The sequence below is a fragment of the Tenrec ecaudatus genome, chromosome 4, assembly GCF_050624435.1.
Source record: "Tenrec ecaudatus isolate mTenEca1 chromosome 4, mTenEca1.hap1, whole genome shotgun sequence".
Taxonomy (NCBI): Eukaryota; Metazoa; Chordata; class Mammalia; order Afrosoricida; family Tenrecidae; genus Tenrec; species Tenrec ecaudatus.
The window spans coordinates 107,273,884-107,293,403 of NC_134533.1; the positions used below are offsets into that span (position 1 = coordinate 107,273,884).

The 19,520-nt window shown below is 44.4% G+C and overlaps 1 non-coding gene across 1 annotated transcript; it reads right to left on the reverse strand.

Annotated features, from left to right (window-relative positions):
* Nucleotides 1-19,379: 19,379 nt before the first annotated feature.
* On the reverse strand, nucleotides 19,380-19,520 carry LOC142447422 (U4 spliceosomal RNA). Its single transcript, XR_012784132.1, has one exon. It is a non-coding gene; the product is annotated as a U4 spliceosomal RNA (small nuclear RNA).

Below are 19,520 nucleotides of genomic sequence, written 5' to 3' on the forward strand. Positions count from 1 at the left end.
AAAAAAAAGGGTGGGGGAGGTGGCTTCTGATCACCTTAAGGAGCTGACATCCCAATGGTTCATAAAACAGGCCCATTTAACTAGCTGTCCTCTTAACCTCAGGCAAGTCAGGAAGCACTCTCTGAGGGCTGATCTAATGGTGTATGGGAGAGCTTTCCCAAATGGTGCACATGAAGCTCGTCCATCAACTATAACCCAATGGAATTCAGTGCGCTTTAATTAGTCTCACGGCTACTAACTGTAGCAAACAGTTTCCTTACCCCAAGGTGGGATGGGGGGGGGGTGTCAGAGCAACAGCAAACTAGCTAAGAGGAGGTAGCAAGAGGCAGAAATAAGGGGGAAATGAGAGTGGGGCAGGAGGAAGGTAAAAGGAAACAGAGGAAGGACCAAGGAAGCAAAGCAATGGATAGAGGGATAAACATAGTGGTGTACATATGTAAATACATTAATCCACAAAAACAGAGGTATTAGCCCATGTACATATATTTATACAGCAGTGCACTGAGGTAGGGGATGGACTTTGGGCCTCTTCACATACCCTCCCTCAGTACAAGAACACATGTTCTAACCAATCAGCAGTCTGAGATGTTCACTTTCCCGACACAATCGCTGAAGACAGAATGGGTGCTTAAGCAAATGTGTTGAAGAGGGCAGATGGTGCCCAGCCATTAAAGGATACAGCATCTGGGGTCTGAAAGGCTTGAAGTTATAGAAGCCATTATTCAACAGTGAAGCAACAAGTCCACATGGAAGTAGCACACCACTGGAGAGATCACGAGAAGTCATCAGGACCGGGTAATAGGCATCAAGAGACACATAACAAACAAAAGCATATTGTTGCGAATGAGGGGGGCTGGAGTGGAGATCCAAAGCCCATCTGTAGACAGTGGAGCAATCCCCCCCAGAGGGGCCACAGGGAAGGGATGAGTCACCAGGGTGCAGTAAAGCATCGATGAAACACACTATATTCCTCTGGTTCCTTGAGGCTTCCTCACCCCCCACAATCATGACCCCAGTGTTGCTTCTCAATTCAGACTAGACCGGAACATGTACACAGGTGTAGAAAGGGGTGGGAGCTCACGGCACATGGAATCCAGGGGTGGGAATGGTGATGCGGGAAGGGTATGGGGAAGAGGGAGAAGGAAGGGAGAAAGGGGGAACTGATCACAAAGATTGACACATAACCATACACCTCTCTCCAGGGGGGAGAGCAACAGAAAACACGGGGGAAGGGAGACAGCGGACCATGTGAGAGATGAAAATAATAACAATGTACAGTCTATCATGGGGTCCTGGGAGTGGTGGGGGAAAGGGGGGGGGAAGAGCTGATACCAAGGGCTCAATTGAAGGTAGATGTCTGGAGGAGAATGAGGGCAGCATATGTACCAACATGCCTGATTGAAATGATGTGTGGATTGTGATAAGAGTTGTACGAGCACCCTATAAAATGATTTTTTTAAATTTCATTACCATATCGATCTAATTATTTATCAGTTCCAGGTATTAGGGGGATTATAAACTTTAAAGGATTTATCATTTTTCCTTTCTTTATTTTCCCCCCTTCAATAGGCATAAAGTTATAACCTCATGGCTTTCATTTTAAAATACCGTATATACTCAAGTATAAACCGAATTTTTTCAACATATTTTTTTCATACTTTTACTGGGGGCTCTTACATCTCTTATCACAATCCATACATTCCTCCAATGTGTCAAGCACATTTGCACATATGCCGCCATCATCATTTTCAAAGCATTCTCTTCCCACTTGAGTCCCTGATGTCAGCTCTCCATTTCTTCCCCCTCCCTTCCCTGCTCTCCCTCAGGAACCCTTGATAAGTTATAGATTATTTTTTTCCATATCTTACATCGTCCTCTGTCACCCCTTACCCACTTTTCCATTATTCCTCCCCCTGGGAGAGGGTTCTAGTTTGATCCTGTGATCAATTCCCCCTTTCTCCCCCCACCCTCCTCTAATCCTCCTGGTGTCTCTACTCTCCTTGTTGGCCCTGAGAGGTTTATCTATCCTGGATTCCCTGTGTTGTGAGCTCTTAACTGTAGCAGTGTGCATGCTCTGGTCTAATCTGATTTGTAAGGTAGAATTGAGATCATGATAACAAGGGGAAGAAAGCACCAAAGTGTGGGAGGAAGCCAGAGGCTCACAGGCATCCTCCCTGAGGGCCATCAGTTGCCAGATTGCAGTGGCCCCACTCCCTGCTGTTAAAGACAATGAATGCCTGAGGCATCTATTTGGTTCCAGTAGGTGGGGTTTACACCCTACTGATAATGGTTCCTATGGAGATCTAGGGAATAGGTCAAAGTTAAACTGCCATCCTAAACATAGGATCCGCCCATCTTGTCACATGTATATCCCCAATCCCTCCTCTTCCTATTATAGCACAGCCCCTTCCTGGGACGTATGTCCTCACCTGCAATTAGGGGGCTTGCACGTCCCCAGAGAATATAAAAAGCCTGGGCTAGCATTAAACATCTCTCTCTCTCTCCACGTGGACCATCAAATGGGGCAGAGGTGAGCATGCTACCATGAATCGCAACTGACTCCATTTATTTCAATACTTTGCTTCTATCTCTCATGCTCTCTATAACTTTACTATGATGTTTACTTATTATTGTTGTACAGTTGCGCCTACTGGACCCGTAATGATGTGTTAGGGGCTGGCTTCCCCTGACACCAAAGAACTAGAGGAAAGTTGTGTGTTTCATGGTGCTATATTGTGCCCTGACTGGTTCATCTCTTCCCTGTGACCCCTCTGTGAGGGGATGTCCAATTGTCTACAGATGCACATTGGGTCTCCACTCCATGTCCCCTAATCACCTTGGGTATGATTTTATTCTGGGTCTTATGCCTGATACATGATCCCATCATGATCACACAGGCTGGTGTACTTCTTCCATGTGGGCATTGTTGCTTCTCAGCTAGATGGCTGCTTGTTTATCTTCAAACTTTTAAGACCCTAGATGCTATATCTTTTGATACCTGGGCGCCATCAGCATTCTTCACCACATTTGCTTATGTCCCTGTTTTGTCTTCAGCGATTGTGTCAGGAAGGTGAGCATTACAGAATGCCAGATTGTTAGAATAAAGTGTTCTTGTGTGGAGTGAGTACTTGAATTGAGGACCAATGTCCATCTGCTACCTTCATTCTTAACCTATAGATATGAGTACATAGTTCTGTTCCCCTCTCATTATATATATATATATATATATATATATATATATATATATATATATATATATATATATATATATATATATGCACATGCCTGTATTTAGGCCTCTATAAATGTCCTTTGCCTCCTGGTTCTTTGCTCTATTTCCTTTTTACTTCCCTCTTGTCCCACCATCATGTTTGGCCTTCATTTGGGTTTAGTAATTCCTCGCTGCTACATTGCCCTTGATAGATCCCCACTTGGCATCCTACGACCTTCCTTACATTGATTTTAGTTCACTTGTTGTTTCCTTGTTCCTGGGTTGGTTCCCCCCCCACTCCCTCCCCAATTTCCTTTCTCCCACCTCCCCTTCTCCTGTATCTCCCTGGAACCATTGGTTCCATTCTTTTCATCTCCAAATTATCCCGCCTATCTTATCTAGATAGACATGCAGATACATTAATAAGTGCAAAAACCAGGCAAAGTCAAATAAAACAACAAAGGAAGTCAAAACCAACAAAACAATAACAGCAGAAACCAAGAACAAAATAACAATAACAAAAAGAAAGCCACTGACAAAAACAGAAAAGCCTATAAATAGTTCAAGGTCTGTTTGTTGGCCTTCCCAAGTGTTTTCCAGTTGAGTCTGATGGGGTGCCACACCCAGTCTCCCAGGTCTATTTTTGGTATTCCCCAGGGATTTCATCACTCTACTGCTCTGCTGCATGCCCTCAGTGCCTCACCCCAGTGTGATGGTGCCAGACCGTGCACTATTCCCACCCTGTGTCTCCAGTTCAGTGAGGGACGCCATGTCCCATAGTGGGGCCAGCCCTACAGTCCTCCCCTTGCATTGTCTGCTCCAAGCAGGAACATCGTCGTAGGGGCTTGGTGGGCCAGGATGTCCTCTCCTCCTTCTCCATCCCTTTGCGTTCCTCCCGTTTCAGCACATTTTTTAATGCTGAAAAAGCCTCCCAGTTTTTTTGTGGTAAAATTAGGTGCCTTGGCTTATACTCAAATACATACAGTAATGAATAATCTTTTATCTCTAATCCACCTTCGCCCACCTCCATGCAGTTCAAAGTTCTGCAAATTTGCCGAGGTGATGTTTTGGTGTCCGATTCAGATTTGCTGGTTTGTTTCATTGCACCAACGGAGCCTTAGTGGCACAACAGTTAAGCACTCGGTTGCTAATAAACAAAAAAGACCTGGCAATGTGTTCCAGGAAAGCTTGTTGCTGGGGCTGGGGCTGGGGCTGGGGCTGTGGAGTCCATCAGAAGGAAGCATCTCTGCACCGTCCTCACAGTTGTTCTGTTTGAGCCCGTTGTTTCAGCCACTGGGTCAATTCATCTTGTTGCACCTGGTTCCCTTTTACCCCTGACTCTACCTTGCCAAGAATAATGTCCTGCAGGGACAGGTCCCTCCAGATAACGTATCCAAGGTCTGGGGGGAGATGAAGTCTTGCCATCCATGTTTTTAAGGAGCATTCTGGCTTTACTTTCAAAACAGCGTTGCACATTCTTTTGGCAATCCGCGGTATGTTCAATGCAATGCACCATCATCAGAATTCAAAGGCGTTCGTTCTTCCAAGCTCTAGAAAATCAGACGGGGCAGTTCTACCTGACAGTAACAACCACCATTGCACATTCTGTTGTTTGGTCTGCTGTTTACTTAGTAGTTAGTTTTCAAATTTACTTCACACTAGCTCATTCCCCCCCCCCCCCCCAGCTGACTGGCAGGAGCACTGACTGTCTGCCTAATGGACCCCTCCTGAATCCATAATGCTTTCCAAACCAGAATCCTTTGCTGTGGTTTCACAAACTGCCGGATTACACTTTCTTCCTACTCTGGCACCATCTGGTGGATAAAATGATCACTGCTGCCTAAATTCTTTCCCTTAAAAAAAAGGTTTTTTTAAGCAATCCTCAAATCAAATGGGGAATCCAGCACATCCTCCTCTAAAATTATACTTGTTTATTTATTTATTTATTTATAAGCATTTTATTAAGGGCTCATACAACTCTTATCACAATCCATACATATACATACATCAATTGTATAAAGCACACCTGTACATTCTTTGCCCTAATCATTTTCAAAGCACTTGCTTTCCACTTAAGCCCTTTGCATCAGGTCCTTTTTTAACCCCTCCCTCTCTGATCCCCCCTCCCTCATGAGCCCTTGATAATTTATAGATTGTTATTTTGTCATATCTTGCCCTATCCGGTGTCTCCCTTCACCCACTTCTCTGTTGTCCATCCCCCAGGGAGGAGGTCACATGTAGATCCTTGTAATCAGTTCCCCCTTTCCAAACCATTCACCCTCTACTCTCCCAGTATCACCCCTCACCCCCTGGTTCTGAAGGTATCATCCACCCTGGGTTCCCTGTGCCTCCAGCTCCTATATGCACCAGCGTACAACCTCTGCTCTATCCAGTCTTGCAAGGCAGAATTTGGATCGTAGTAGTTGGGGGGGAGGAAACATCCAGGATCTGGGGGAAACCTGTGTTCTTCATCGGTGCTACATCACACCCTGACTGACTCATCTCCTCCCCTAGACCCCTCTGTGAGGGGGTCTCCAGTGGCCGATAAATGGGCTTTCGGTCTCCACTCTGCACTTCCCCCTTCATTCACTATGGTAAGAATTTTTTTTTATGATGATGCCTTATCCCTGATCCCTTTGGCACCTCGTGATTGCACAGGCTGGTGTGCTTTTTCCATGTGGGCTTTGTTGCTTCTGAGCTAGATGGCTGCTTGTTCACCTTCAAGCTTTTAAGACCCCAGACACTATCTCTTTATTTATTTATTTATTTGACACTATCTCTTTTGATAGCCGGGCACCATCAGCTTTCTTCTCCACACTTGCTTATGCACCTGTTTGTCTTCGGCGATCAAATTATACTTGATTTTGAATCAGTAAAACTCCCTGAAAGTGAGGAAGACTGGAAGCACTTGCAGATGAAAATGAAGGATTGTAACCTTCAGTATGGATTACTGTTGGGAGCCGATAGCCATTAAGACCTTTGCCTCAGACACGTAGCAGAAACTTGGCCGCTTTCTAACAGCAAGGCTTTGTTTCCTGCCCAACTTTGCCCCCACATTCTAAGCTATGTGCTCAGAAGCACGGGCGGTTGTGGTAGCTGACCTTGTTGCCATTAGTCAAAGTACTGAGCACCCATTGGACTGCAGATATACCATATTAGGAACATAGTGATAAGTTCACCCGGTAAGCCTTAATTTGCATGCGGACGTCACCACAGTCGTCTTTGAGTACTGTTGTGCACCCTTTTTACCTTATTAGGAACATGTAGCCGATTGGCTGTTACACAGTAAAGTATGTGCCTCCCACTTCCTTCTCTGTTGTGAATATATACCCCGAGTTTTGGTGAAATAAACGGGCTTGTTCAGCACTTGTCTTGCCCCATGTCTCTGTGTCTTTTTTCCATCCAGGTTCGTTGCCCCTCCGGGTCACCACGTGAGGGTCTCGCTGGACACTTTATCTCAGTCTGGTAATTTCTCTTCAGACTCACACAACACATGCAATGATGCTGAATGCAGGAAGATCCCAAGCCAGTGGGTGGAAAGTCCTGCGGATCCAGTGGTGGTGGAAGCATCTCAGCACTGGCGTGGGTCTCCACGTGGCTCCTCCAGCCCCAAGGCTCAGACTGCATCAGTGTAGCTCCATGTGGCTTGTCAACAGGAATGTCTCGCAGGGAGAGTGTGTGTGTCCTGCCTCCAGTGAGCTATTTCTCTCCCTAGTGCCTTCAAATGAGGTCATCAAGCTGCAGCCTGATTGACAGGTTAAACTCCACCCCTTCACTCTTTTTTTCCCCACCCCTTCACTCTTAATAGTTTCAAGTTGACACCAGATTATGAAACTACCACAACGACCTTTGTAGTTCCAGGTTTTACAATTAGGCCTCTAATCCATCTTGAGCTCAATTTTGTTTATGGACCGAGGTATTAGTCCTGTCTCATTCTCCTGACTATGAAGATGCAGTTCTGTCAGCACCATTTAATTATGTTTAGGCTTTTTGTAAAAAGTCAATTGTCTTCAGGTGGACAGATTTATTTCTAGGTTCTCAATTCGATCTATATATCTATCATTGTACTCGTGCTAGACTGTCGTGGCTCCGTGACTGTGTCGTGGGTACTGTGTAGGGAAGTGAGAGGTGTCCTGCTTTGTTGTTCTTTACTAGTGCTGGGCTTATCTTGTGTCTCTTTCCTTTCCACAAAAAGCTGGTGATTGATTTCCCCATCCCTTTAAAGAATGATTTCAAGATCTGGTAGTGTAGTGGGTTACACATTGGTTTGCTAACTGAGAGGTTGGTAATTCGAACCTACCAAGAGAAAGATGAAGCTTTTTGTTCCCACGAAAACATACAGCTTCAGAAACTCATGGGGAAGGTCTATTCTGTTGTATAGGGTGCTGTGAGTTGGAATAAACCCGACAGCAGTTGTTTTTAAGTTAGTCTGGGTAGTAGTGACCTGTCACAGTGTCACAGTCTATCGATAGAGCATCCGTTTTACATTCAGCAATTCATCCACATTTGTTTCACCACACTGATTACAATTCCCTCAATGCAACATCCCTGCCCCACGTCCTCCCTGTATTTCTGGTTCCCATCCAGTCTTCTTTACTAACCCTTTGACCTTTCCCTTGGGCAAATGCTTCACCTTTGATCATAAATGGTTGGTTATTCCTTAGTGTGACATTCCTCCTGTAGATCTGTGTGCACTTTGGCTAAAAATTGGGACATGGGCATGGGTCATTTCCAGACATGAAGGATGACTAAAGCTCCCGGATCTCACCCGTCTGGACTCACCCTGGACTGTTTATGAGTTTGAGTTTTTTGTGATGCATTTTTCTCACTCTCTCCAGGCCTTTTTAATGTGATCCCATTCAGAGCAGTTGGTGAGGGAAATTGGGCACCATTGAGTTCTGTCTCAGGGGTGTGGAGCCTGATGTATGCATGAGTAATTGCCCCCATGTGCCTTTGCTTTTCTTAGGTCTTTGTCTCTGGCCAAAAACCAAACCAAATTCACTGTCATTGAGTTAATTCTGACTCTTGGCGACCTTTTAGGACAAGGTAGAAGTGTCCCTGTAGGGTTGCAAGACTGCCACTCTTTATGGGAATCGAAAACCTCTGCATTCCACAGTGGAGCGACTGGTGGCTTTGAACTGCTAACTGAAAGGTTGGAGATGGAGGCACAGAGCAGAGATAGAATTTAGCCAGGAATGTGAAGTTCAGAAAGATTTTATTGAGGCAGGGAAAGAACACCCCCCCCCCACCCCCTGTGGGTTCCCAGACCCCATGAGTTAGGTCAGGGAAACCTGAGCCTGGCAGTGAGGCGGAGGGACTTACAGAGGGTTTGAGCTTAAAGGCATATGAGCCCTAAGGGGAAGGGAGGTCCTTGGTGCTGCGGTTGCAAGTTTCAAGCCAGGTGACAGTTTGTTAGTAAATCATGTTGTTCCCAGGAAACAATGCTGGGGAGAGGGGGGCTGTGTTCTGTCCGGGGAGATAAGCTCTGTGAACCGCTGAAGGCAAGTGCTTTGAAGTTCAGGTGCTTTGAAATTCAGCCAGATCATTTGTTTTCTCTGGAAGTTGGCACAAGGGGCTGCCTTGGTCCAGACCGGCCCAAACATGAACCTCACTACACCACCAGGGTGCCCTTCTGTGGACAGGGAGAGACTAATAGTTGCTTTTTAAAGCCCATTGAGGAGCTTTTAAGATACTTGCTGCTACTCCCCAAAGTAGAATGTCGAACATTGTCTTTTTGGATAAATTGTTTTTAATTATACTTCCTATTTTCTTTCTTGGAGGAAAGTTCTAGTTTCCCCTAATACAAACAAAACAACAACAGCAACAAAAGCAAACCCAGTGCCCTTGAGTCTGTTAGAAGTGCTCCCTAGGGTGTCTGAGTCCGTGAGTCTAGGGGCGGCCGTCTGTCTTTCTCCCACAGAGCGGCTGCTGGATTCAAACGCCCGACCTTTCCATTGGCAGCCCTTTCTCCTCATGGTCATTCCTTCATATGACTTTTGCTCAGGGACACTTTCCAGAGCTAGCACCAACTGTCCATTTTCACAGATCCTTAATTGTGATGTAAATATGCACAAGCTCTTTCTAGAGAGTCTTAGGAACTGACACCAGGACTCTGACCTTGCACCTAAGTGAACACATTGTGTTTTTAGCGTTCTAGTTCGTTTTCTTTTCTTATCTCAGAGCAACTTGGTCTTTTAAGTTGTTTAAAAACTTCTGACACTCGGTTGCGTTTCTGGTTGCTTCACTCTTCTGTACTCCAAAGCTCAGGAACGAATTTCTTTCAGCTGCTGTCTCTTAACTCTCCATGGTTGTTAGTTCTCATCAAATAACAGAACAAAACGTTGCCTAATCCCACACCATCTCCATGACCTTTGCTATATCTGAATTTATGGTTAAGGCCTTCATGTCAATCCATCTTGAAGGTTTGCCTTGACCTTCCCCTTATCAAGCACCATGTCCTCTGATAACCACTGAGGTTTCCCGATGGCATGTCCAAAGTAGGAAAAATAAAGTTTAGTCATCTCCAAAGGAGTGCCCTGGTTATACTAAATTCCTACTGTGAGCAAAATATCAATGTAGGCATGAAACAGACACACAAGCAAAAGCAAAAACCTCACAGCCATGGAGTCATGAGTCAATGCTGACCCACTGCTACTGCCTGGGGGTTTCCAAGACTATAACTGCTTACAGAGTAGAAAGCCCAGTCTGGTGGTTTTGAACTGCTTACCATGAGGGTTGCAGCTCAACGGGTAACCACTACACTACCGGGACTTCTCTCAATGTAGGCACTGGGCATAGGCTCGAGTTGTTAGCTTCCTGTAGAATGTGTTGTGTGGTGGCACTGACTCAATGGCAGAGAGATTTTTGCTGTTGTTAATTGTCATGGGCTGTCAGCTGGTAAATGCTATAAAACAGACCAAAGAAACCTGTGGATGTTGGATTGATTCCGACTTACAGGACAGTGGAGAACAGTCCCACGGGTTTCTAAGTCTATAGTCCTTATTGAAGCTGACTTCCATATCTTCCTTCCTTGAAATTGCAGGTTCTGTTAGCAATCAAGACCTGAGCCCCATGGCTCCTTTTGGTAAGTATTATAGTTAATAGTTTCAGGAGCCCTAATGGTATAGTGGTTAAGTGTTGGGCTGCGATCTGCAAGTTCAACAGTTGGAAGACACAGTAGCTCCTCAGGAGAAAGATGGAGATTTCTACTCCTGTAAACCACTCCAGTCTCAGAAACCAACAGAGCGTGGCTGTGTTCGTCCAGGTTGACTAAAGAAACAAATTAAAAAAAAAGAAACAAATTCATAGACACTCAGATGTGTATAAGTAAGAGCTTTAAATGTGGTGAAGAAAGCTGATGGTGGCCAGCTATCAAAAGATATAGCATCTGGGGTCTTAAAGGCTTGAAGGTAAACAAGCGACCATGTAGCTGAGAAGCAGCAAAGCCCACATGGAAGAAGCACACCAGCCTGAGCAATCATGAGGTCTTAAAGAGATCAGGTATCAGGCATCAAAGAACAAAAAATCATGTCAATGTAAATGAGGGGGAGTGTGGAGTAGAGACCCAAAGCCCATTGTAGGCAATTGGACATCCCCTTAGAAAGGGTCTCTGGGAGAAGACGGGCCAGTCAGGGTGCAGTATAACACCGATGAAACATACAACTTTCCTCTGGTTCATTAATGTTTTCTCACCCCCACTATCATGACCCTAATTTTACCTTACAAATCTGGCTAGACCGCGGCATGTACACGGGTACAGATAAGAGGTGAAAACACAGGGAATATAGGACAGATAAACTCCTCAGGACCAATATTGAGAGTAGCCATACCAGAGGGTAAGGTGAAGGTGGTGGGAACCAATCACAATGACCTACCTATAACCCCCTCCCAGGGGGATGGGCCACAGCTAAGGGGGTAAATGCAGATATAGAACAGTGAAGACATGACAAAATGATAATAATTTATAAATTATCAAGGGTTCATGAGGGATGGAGGAGAGAGAAAAAATGAAGAACTGATACCAAGGGCTCAACTAGTAAGAAAATGCTTTGAAAAGGATGATGGGAACAAATGTACAAATATGCTTGACACAATGGATGTATGTATGGATTGTGATAAGAATTGTATGAGCCCCCAATAAAATGATTTTTTATAAAAGAGCTTTATAAAAAAAGAGCAATTGTATATTGAGAAAACATCCCAGCTCAGTCCAGATCAAATCCCTAAGTCCAACATTAGCCCATATGTCTGATACTAGTCTGTAAATTCTTCTTCAGGCTCACGCAACACATGTAATGACACCGAATGCAGGAAGATCACAGGCCAGTGGGTAGAAAGTCTTGTGGATCCAGTGGTAGTGGAAGCATCTCCGGCTGGCCTGAGCCTCCATATGGTTCCTCCAGCTCCAGGGCTCTGGCTTCATCAGAGTAGCTCCATGTTGCTTGTCAACAGGAAAGTTTTGCAGGGAAAGTGTGTGTCCTGCATCCAGTAAGGAAGACAGGAGTTCCCAGAATCCCCACAAGAAGGCCATGCCCCCACAGAGGCCTCATTGGCTATGGCCTGATTGACAGGCCAGACTCCTGCACTCACGTTGACAGTAGGTTATGTAACTGCCACACTGTGGGTCAGCATTAACTCGATGGCGGTGCGTTTGGTTTGGGTTTTATAGAGAATAGTAGGAAGCCTAACAGGTTAGTGGTTACCCATTGAGATGCTAGCCACAAAGTCAGCGGGAACCACCAGCCACTCCTCAGGAGAAAGATGAGGCTTTCTACTTCCGTAAAGAATTACAGTCTCGAACACTCACACAAGCAGTTCTACCCTATCCTACAGGGTCACTGTGGGTCCAAATTGACCAGATGGCCAGGAATTTGGTTTTATAGAATATAGTAAAGGGGGAGAGGGAGTGGGGAGTGGGCAATTGCTTTTAGGATTTGGAGATGCATCCCTAAAAAAGGACCCTTTGTGGAAATGGCCTGCTGACTTCTCCTAACTGCAAGGCGAGAGAGGAGAATCAGCAGCAGCAGCAGCAGCCCAAAACTGAGTCTTCTCTTATCAACACTCTTCAACTTTTCCCCAACTCTGCCAGCAGCTCTCCCTTCCATGGCACTGTCGACTTCTCAGCTGGGTTTGACCACGTGTTTCAGGGAGCACGCGGAGCCCCAGCCCATCCTCACAGGCCTGGGGTTTAGTGAGGAAGTAACTGGTTACAGAAGGAGGACCCTGCAAAGATGGAGGAGGAGAAGTCAGTAAGCTTGACGCAGAACCAAGAAAGTTATCCTCGAGGACACAGGGAGAACATATTTCTAGAGAGAAAGATTAGTTGATGTGACATGTGCTGCTGATGGGCCAAGGCAGATGAGGAATGAATATTGACCATAACATGTAGTCATGCCGAAAGCAGTGATGACTTTGATGAGGGACTCGATGAGACGATGAAGTGAAAGTCGGGTTAAAGAGAGAATGGGGGCAGAGAGATGAATGATCAGAGGCTATTGTTTTGAATTTGGAAGAGTTTTACTATAAAGGGGAGCTGAGAACTGCAGCAGTAACTCCAAATAAAGATGTCAAAGTCAGTCTTTGTGTGGGCTTACTTTGTCTGAGGGTGGAAATCTAGCACTCATTGCCTCCAAGTGGATTCTGACTCATACAGACCCTGTAGCCTGTGGAACCCTACACCACGGGCATTCAAGGCTGCACATCATTATGGAAGCAGACTGCCACGCATTTCTCACCACCGACTTTCTAATTAGCAGCTGAGCACTCAACCATTGCACTACTAGGGGTCCTCTGAAAATATGTGCTTTTGAGTTGGTCTGACTCATAGCAACCTGCTGTACTGCAGAACGAAACTCTTCACTGTTGTTAGTCCAGGTGTGACTAGAGAAATAAATTCATGGACACTCATATGTGTATAAGAAAGAGCTTTATTTCGAAGAGCAATTGTATATTGAGAAACATCCCAGCCCAGTCCAGATCAAGTACATATGTCCAATATTAGCCCATAAGTCCAATACTAGTCCATAAATTCCTCTTTAGACTCACACAGCCATGCAATAATGCCAAGTACAGGAAGATTACAGGCCAATGGGAGGAAGAATTCTGGCTGTATTTCTCCCTAGACTGGTTTCTTCCTTCTTCTGCGGTGCATGGTATATTTCACATTCTTTGACAACCTCTTCATTCAAAGGTATCAATTCTTCTCCTGTCTTCCTTAGTCGTCTGGCTTTTGCATGGGTTGAATCAGGTAATTGAAAATACCATCGCCAGGGTCAGGGACACCTTAGTCCTCAAAGTGACGTCTTTGCTCTTTCACATTTTAAAAAGGTTCTTGTGGTAGATTTTCCCAATGTCCGTCATTTGATTTCTTGACTGCTGCTTCCATGAGTGAATGGCTAGGAAAGTGGCCTCCGCTGTCTGGGCAGGACGTCACTGCAGCAGTATCTGGCCAAGTTGACGTGGCCACTGTTAGTGCCTAGACCAGTATTTCCACACTTGAACTTCGAGGCCAGTTCTCTTCTCATACCCAGTCGCAAACAAGGCCAGTGATTAGTCCAGCATGTACCGGTCCTAAAAGGGTAGCTTCCTGGAGCAAGGTTTCCTGCTTCGGCAACATGTTACCTCTGCTCCAACATTCCCTTCACCAAAGTGTGGGCCTTTATGTCGAGCGGGGACTATGTGCTGAGACTTCCTTCCCCTGTACAGTCTCCCTTGGGGTTTCCATGGCACCGATTATAGTTTGTAAGCTGAAGGGGATGCTCCAGTGAAGAGGAGAACGTTGATGCAGGAGAGAGAGGGGTCCAGATGAAAAAGAACCATTCTTGGGGGTGGGGGGGGTGTTGAGGGTGGCGATGGAATCAGGGCACAAACACAGGAGTCTGCTGTTGTTAGAAGCAGGGATGAAAGTGGATCTAGGTCAGGGCATGGGAGTCTTTTGAAGGGGTTTATTTAGGCTTGGAAACATCTGTGAGCAACAGAAAGAGGACTCTTGTTTTGAAAGTGATATTTATTTATTATTATTTTGAGCAGATAATGTATTTATATTGTTCAAATGTCAAAATGCTGTAACAAGTTATATGTTGAGAAATCTTAGCCCTCTTTTTTCTCTCCTGTTATTCCCCCGCCTCTCCACCACAGTATCTTATTATTCCATTGCAGAACATGATCTTTGTTCCTTTAGTGCATCTCTTATTGGATGAAGGATACTTGAAAGGGCTCCTCCTATTTTGCGATTGCCAGTGATTTTGGAAGTAAACACAATTGCAGATCTAATTTTGCATTATAGGAGAAATCCCAAAATGGTAGAGTCAAAGGGTAAATGAATTTGTCATCTCTGACAAGGAGCCTTGTGGTGTGGTGGGTTAAGAGTTGACCTGCCAACTAACCAAGCGGTCCAATGCACTCAGGAGAAAGGTGAGGTCGTCCGCGCCTGTGAAGATTTACAGCAGCGCTTCTCAACCTGCGGGGCGAGACCCCTTTAGGTCACCCGATTGATAACAGTAGCAAAATGACAGTGATGAAGTAGCACCGAAAATAAGTTTATGGTTGGGGATCACCACACACGAACTGTATTAAAGGGCCACGGCATTAGGAAGGTTGAGAACCACTGATTTACAGTCTCAGACACCCAAAAGAGCAGTTTCTTGCATCCTGTAGAGTTACTTTGAATCGGAATCAACTTGATGGAAATTGAATAAATAGTACTTTATTTCCCTCCATAAAATTTGTACCATTTTTCACGTTAGCTAGCAATGCATCCTAGCCCGTTTCCCCAGAACTTCACCAACGTCGAATGTTGTCAAACTTCAGATATTTTAAGAGTCTGACAGGCAAAGTGAAAATGTGGAGCAATTTTAATTTGCATAATGATTAAAAAAACCCAAAAAATGAGATGTGAGAAACTGAAATACTAGTCAAAATGTAAGGTAAGTTTTGGTATAGATGGATTGATTCGTCAATGAAATGAGATTAAGAAAAAATACTTATTTCAGTCAGCCCCCAGGTCTGAAGCTTTACAGCTGACTCATATTCCAACATCCTCAAAAACAATTTACTTTGGAACAGAACAAAATATTTTTTTTGGCACAGAACCTGTTGCGTCAGTCAGGTTCAAGGAGATGTGGCAATTGCTCTCTCGTTACTCGCTCTTTATCCAAGGAGATCAAATGCTGCATTCTACAGAGGGTGGCCTTGAGCTTCCCTCCCTCCAGCGTGGCTTAAGTGAATGTCTTTCATTGCTGGGCCAGGGTCTGGCCTGAATATTGAGAGCTCCAAATTAATAATTGGATGTTAGCGAACTCCAAAGGCAAAGTAATACATGGCTAATGGCTTTAACGGAGTCATCTCTAGCAAAAATAGCACAAACAAGATGAAAAAAAAAAACAAAACTGGAGATAATTCCTATTGGTATTGAGTTAAACTGTCTGTCTGTCGCTTACAAACATACACAACACACACCAGCAACCGTTTTACTTTTTATTGAATACAATGTAAATATGCATTTTATGCCATAAAATGTAAACTGAAGGCCTTCTGAAATGATTTCTTTTGCTTATGCCTAGATATCATTAAAGATACGAAGCTACACTTGACTGGATAATTCCTCTCCTAGATGAAACAGAGAGGGGTCACCCTGGGGGCTGTGGAAGGGTGGCCACTGGACACTGGATGGAACCCCTGGCTGGGTGGGTGTCCAATGGAAAGGGACCCAGAATCCCCATAGATGTGGCACCTCGATGCTCCCCTTGCATTGGCATGACCGGTTTTGAACTGTTGGGCAGGGATCTGCACTTGAAAGAATTGATCCAGGAAGTTGGCCCCTGGCCCCAATCCCCACACTTGGGTAAACAGAGTTCATTCTATTGGGAGATTGAATTGTGCAGGGCAACAGCGCATGGGGTGCATTCTCAGCAGAACTGTACCTGCATAGACTACTTATATCAACAGTGGCTTGAATTTTGTGTCAGGAGAAAACATGTTGGTGGTATCAATGCAATCTCTTATACCCCGGGGGGATGGATGATTGACAATGTGTTTCTTTATTGTTTCTTTGGGTGTTGTTCTTCTGCCTTAAATTTGTTTGTTTGTGGTATTGGTTTTGTTTTTTTCTTTCCTCTGTTTGTTTGCTGGTTTGTTGCTGTTGCTGGTCTTGCAGGTTTTGTTTTTATTGCAATAAAACCCCCAAAGTAAATCGGAGTTCTGAATAATCCAGGGACAAGCAGATGGATTCTGGGCTCCCACTTAACCCTAGCCCCAATCCAAGAATAATTAGCCCTGATAACGTAGCCCTGTCCAATACTCACCTTCATGAAAGGAACCCTGAAGATAAGGGTGCTATAGCAAAGTGTGGTGAAGAAAGAAGAAGGTGCCTGGCTATCAATTGGAATAGTGTCTGGGGTCTTAAAGGCTTGTCTCCAAACAAGCAGCCCTCTAGGTGAGGAGTCAACTAAGTCCACATGGAAGAAGCACACCAGCTTCTGTGTTCCAAGGATCACAATAACAAAATCCAAATATAATGAAGGGACAAGTATCAGAGCTTAAATTGTGAACACCAATTTGTAGAAGGCTATGGGGGACAGTGGGAGCCCAAAATCCATCTGCAGAGCATCTAGTCAGGTGAAGTTTCTGGCAGATCCCTTCTAGGCCCAGGCAAGGGACTCAAATAGCTTTCTTATCAGACAGAGGTTATTGTCAACCTGATTACAGTGGACCCAACATGGTATTATTTGACACTTGGTCAGCTGATCACCAGCTTGATCCAACCTGAATTTAATCTAGGCTTAAGTATTTCTTGCCTGTTCCATGACACAAATTTCTTCCCTGGCTTTTAAAATACTGACAGCGGTATTTTCCCCTTACTCTTTATTTGTATTTGTGTTTTTATATTATGCTTGCCATTTACCTTGGTTTTTGCTCTTTATTGGCACTGCTGGATTTCCCACTTTGTGAAGCACAAAAGGAGCAGATGCGTAGTGTTATTAACTGATACAATGATTTCTTGGGGTTGTGGGGGGTTGTGTGAGAGCTAGGAAGGGTGAGGCGTTTGGGGAGGAAGCAAGGAAAACAGGAGAGAGGAGGCGACCACAGGAACTGATTGTGATTATGTATATACAACTCATTTTAAAAGTGATTTAACCATGGAGGTGTATGATTTGTGAATACTATATCAAGAAAACCACTAAAAAAAGAATGCTGTTATAATGTGAAAAATGGAGCCAATGTCATTGAACAATATGTATAGGGACTTGTTTAATGGGATCCTAATTCCTTATGTAAAACTGTTACCAAAACACAATAAAATATATTTTAAAATATTATTAAATGTAAATGGAACCTCAGTCTATTCGTCTGTAAAATGGTAATGACATTGATACTCCCATCACAGGATTTTTATGAAGATTCAGTTAAAGCTTGTACATTGCCCAGAAGAGAGCATGGGCCAAAGTAAGTAGTTACCATGCTTACCCTAGGACACTGTGTACTCCTTCGTCTGAGCGCAGAGTCTCACGTCTGCCTGATCTTTCTCCCCAAACCCAATTATGTCGTCCGCGGCTAGTACACCTGAACCCAGCTCTCGACACCAACCTCTCACCTCCCGTTTAGTTCACCCCCTAATTAGCTGTTGAATTTGTCAAATGTTCAGCCTCTTCACCACTATCATTTTCATCTCATCTACTATAACCCCCTCACTGCTTTCCCCACATACACACTCATCCTCCAATCCACTGCAGTCAGAGGTATAGTTTAAAATGACTTGCTAACTAATAACACACAAACAAGCTAAGTTAACACTGTTACAACAATGCCAATTCCTGGTTTTGATCATGGTACTTATGGCTATATAAGATAGTGTCATTTTGCCTGGTGGTGCTTGAGCAAGGGCAATGTAGCTGAAAGGAATGAATGAAATGCGAATGAAGGCCAAACATGATAGTGGGATAAGATGAAAGTGAAAGGAAATAGAGGAAAGCACTAGGAGGCAAAGGACATGTATAGAGGTCTAAATACAGGCATGTACATATGTAAATATATTTATATATAACAATAGGGAAATAGATATATGTACATATATTTACCTGCTAAGTATTAAGGCAGCAGACTGGCATTGACCTCCACTCAAGTACTCCCTGAATGCAAGACCACTTTTTTCTATTAACCCGGCATTCGGTGATGCTTGCCTTCCCTGACATGATCGTTGAAGACAAAATGGGTACATAAGCAAATGTGATGAAGAAAGCTGATGGTGCCAGGCTATCAAAAGCTATAGCATCTGGGGTCTTAAAGACTTGTAGATAAACAAGTGGCCATCTAGCTGAGAAGCAACAAAGATCACAAGGAAGAAGCACACCAACCTGTGCGATCATGAGGTGTTGAAGGCATCAGGTATCAAAGACCCCAAACAAAAAATCATATCAATGTGAATGAGGGGGAGGGTGCAAAGCCCATCTGTACACGATTGGACATCTCTTCCAGAAGGGTCACAAGGACAGCCAATCAGGGAGAGTGTAGCACAGAGGAAACACACAACTTTCCTCTAGTTGTTTAATATCCCTTCCTCCCTGTGTCCCCCGCCCCACCACCACCGCTATCATGACCCCAATTCTACCTTACAAATCCGGCTAGATCAGAGCATGTACACGGGTGCAGATAAGAGCTCGCAACACAGGAAATCCAGGACAGGTAAACCCCTCAGGACCAATATTGAGAGTAGTCATAGTAGGAGGGGAAGGGGAAGGTCAGGGGAGAAATGGGGAACCAATCACAGTGATCAACATATAATCCCCTCCCAGGCAGACGGACAACAGAAAAGTAGGTGGAGTGAGACTGGTTAGTATAAGACATGAAAAAAAAATAATTTATAAATTATCAAGGGTTCATGAGGGAGAGAAGGTGGGGGAGGGGGGAAATGAGCTGATACCAAGGACTCAAGTAGAAAGAAACTTTTGAGAATGATGATGGCAACCTATGTACAAATGTGCTTGACACAATGGATGGATGGATGGATTGTGATAAGGGCTAAAGAGCCCCCAATAAAATGATTAATAAAATAAAAACATATTATCCTTTGGAGAATATGATGTATGGTACACTATAACTCCCTATATAATGTTTGCAACTTCTTGTTGGCTAAATTGTTTTCGGGGTTTTTTTTTCTTTTTTTCTTGTTCAGTCTCCATAGAGACTGTCAAAAATTGCCCATGCAAACTATATTTCAAGTCGTCACAGCAGGGTGTTGGGAAAAGTTTTCAATTAGCAATAATCACGCCTTGGATAAACCTTACTGGCTACGATAGTGCCACTGTGCAAAGCT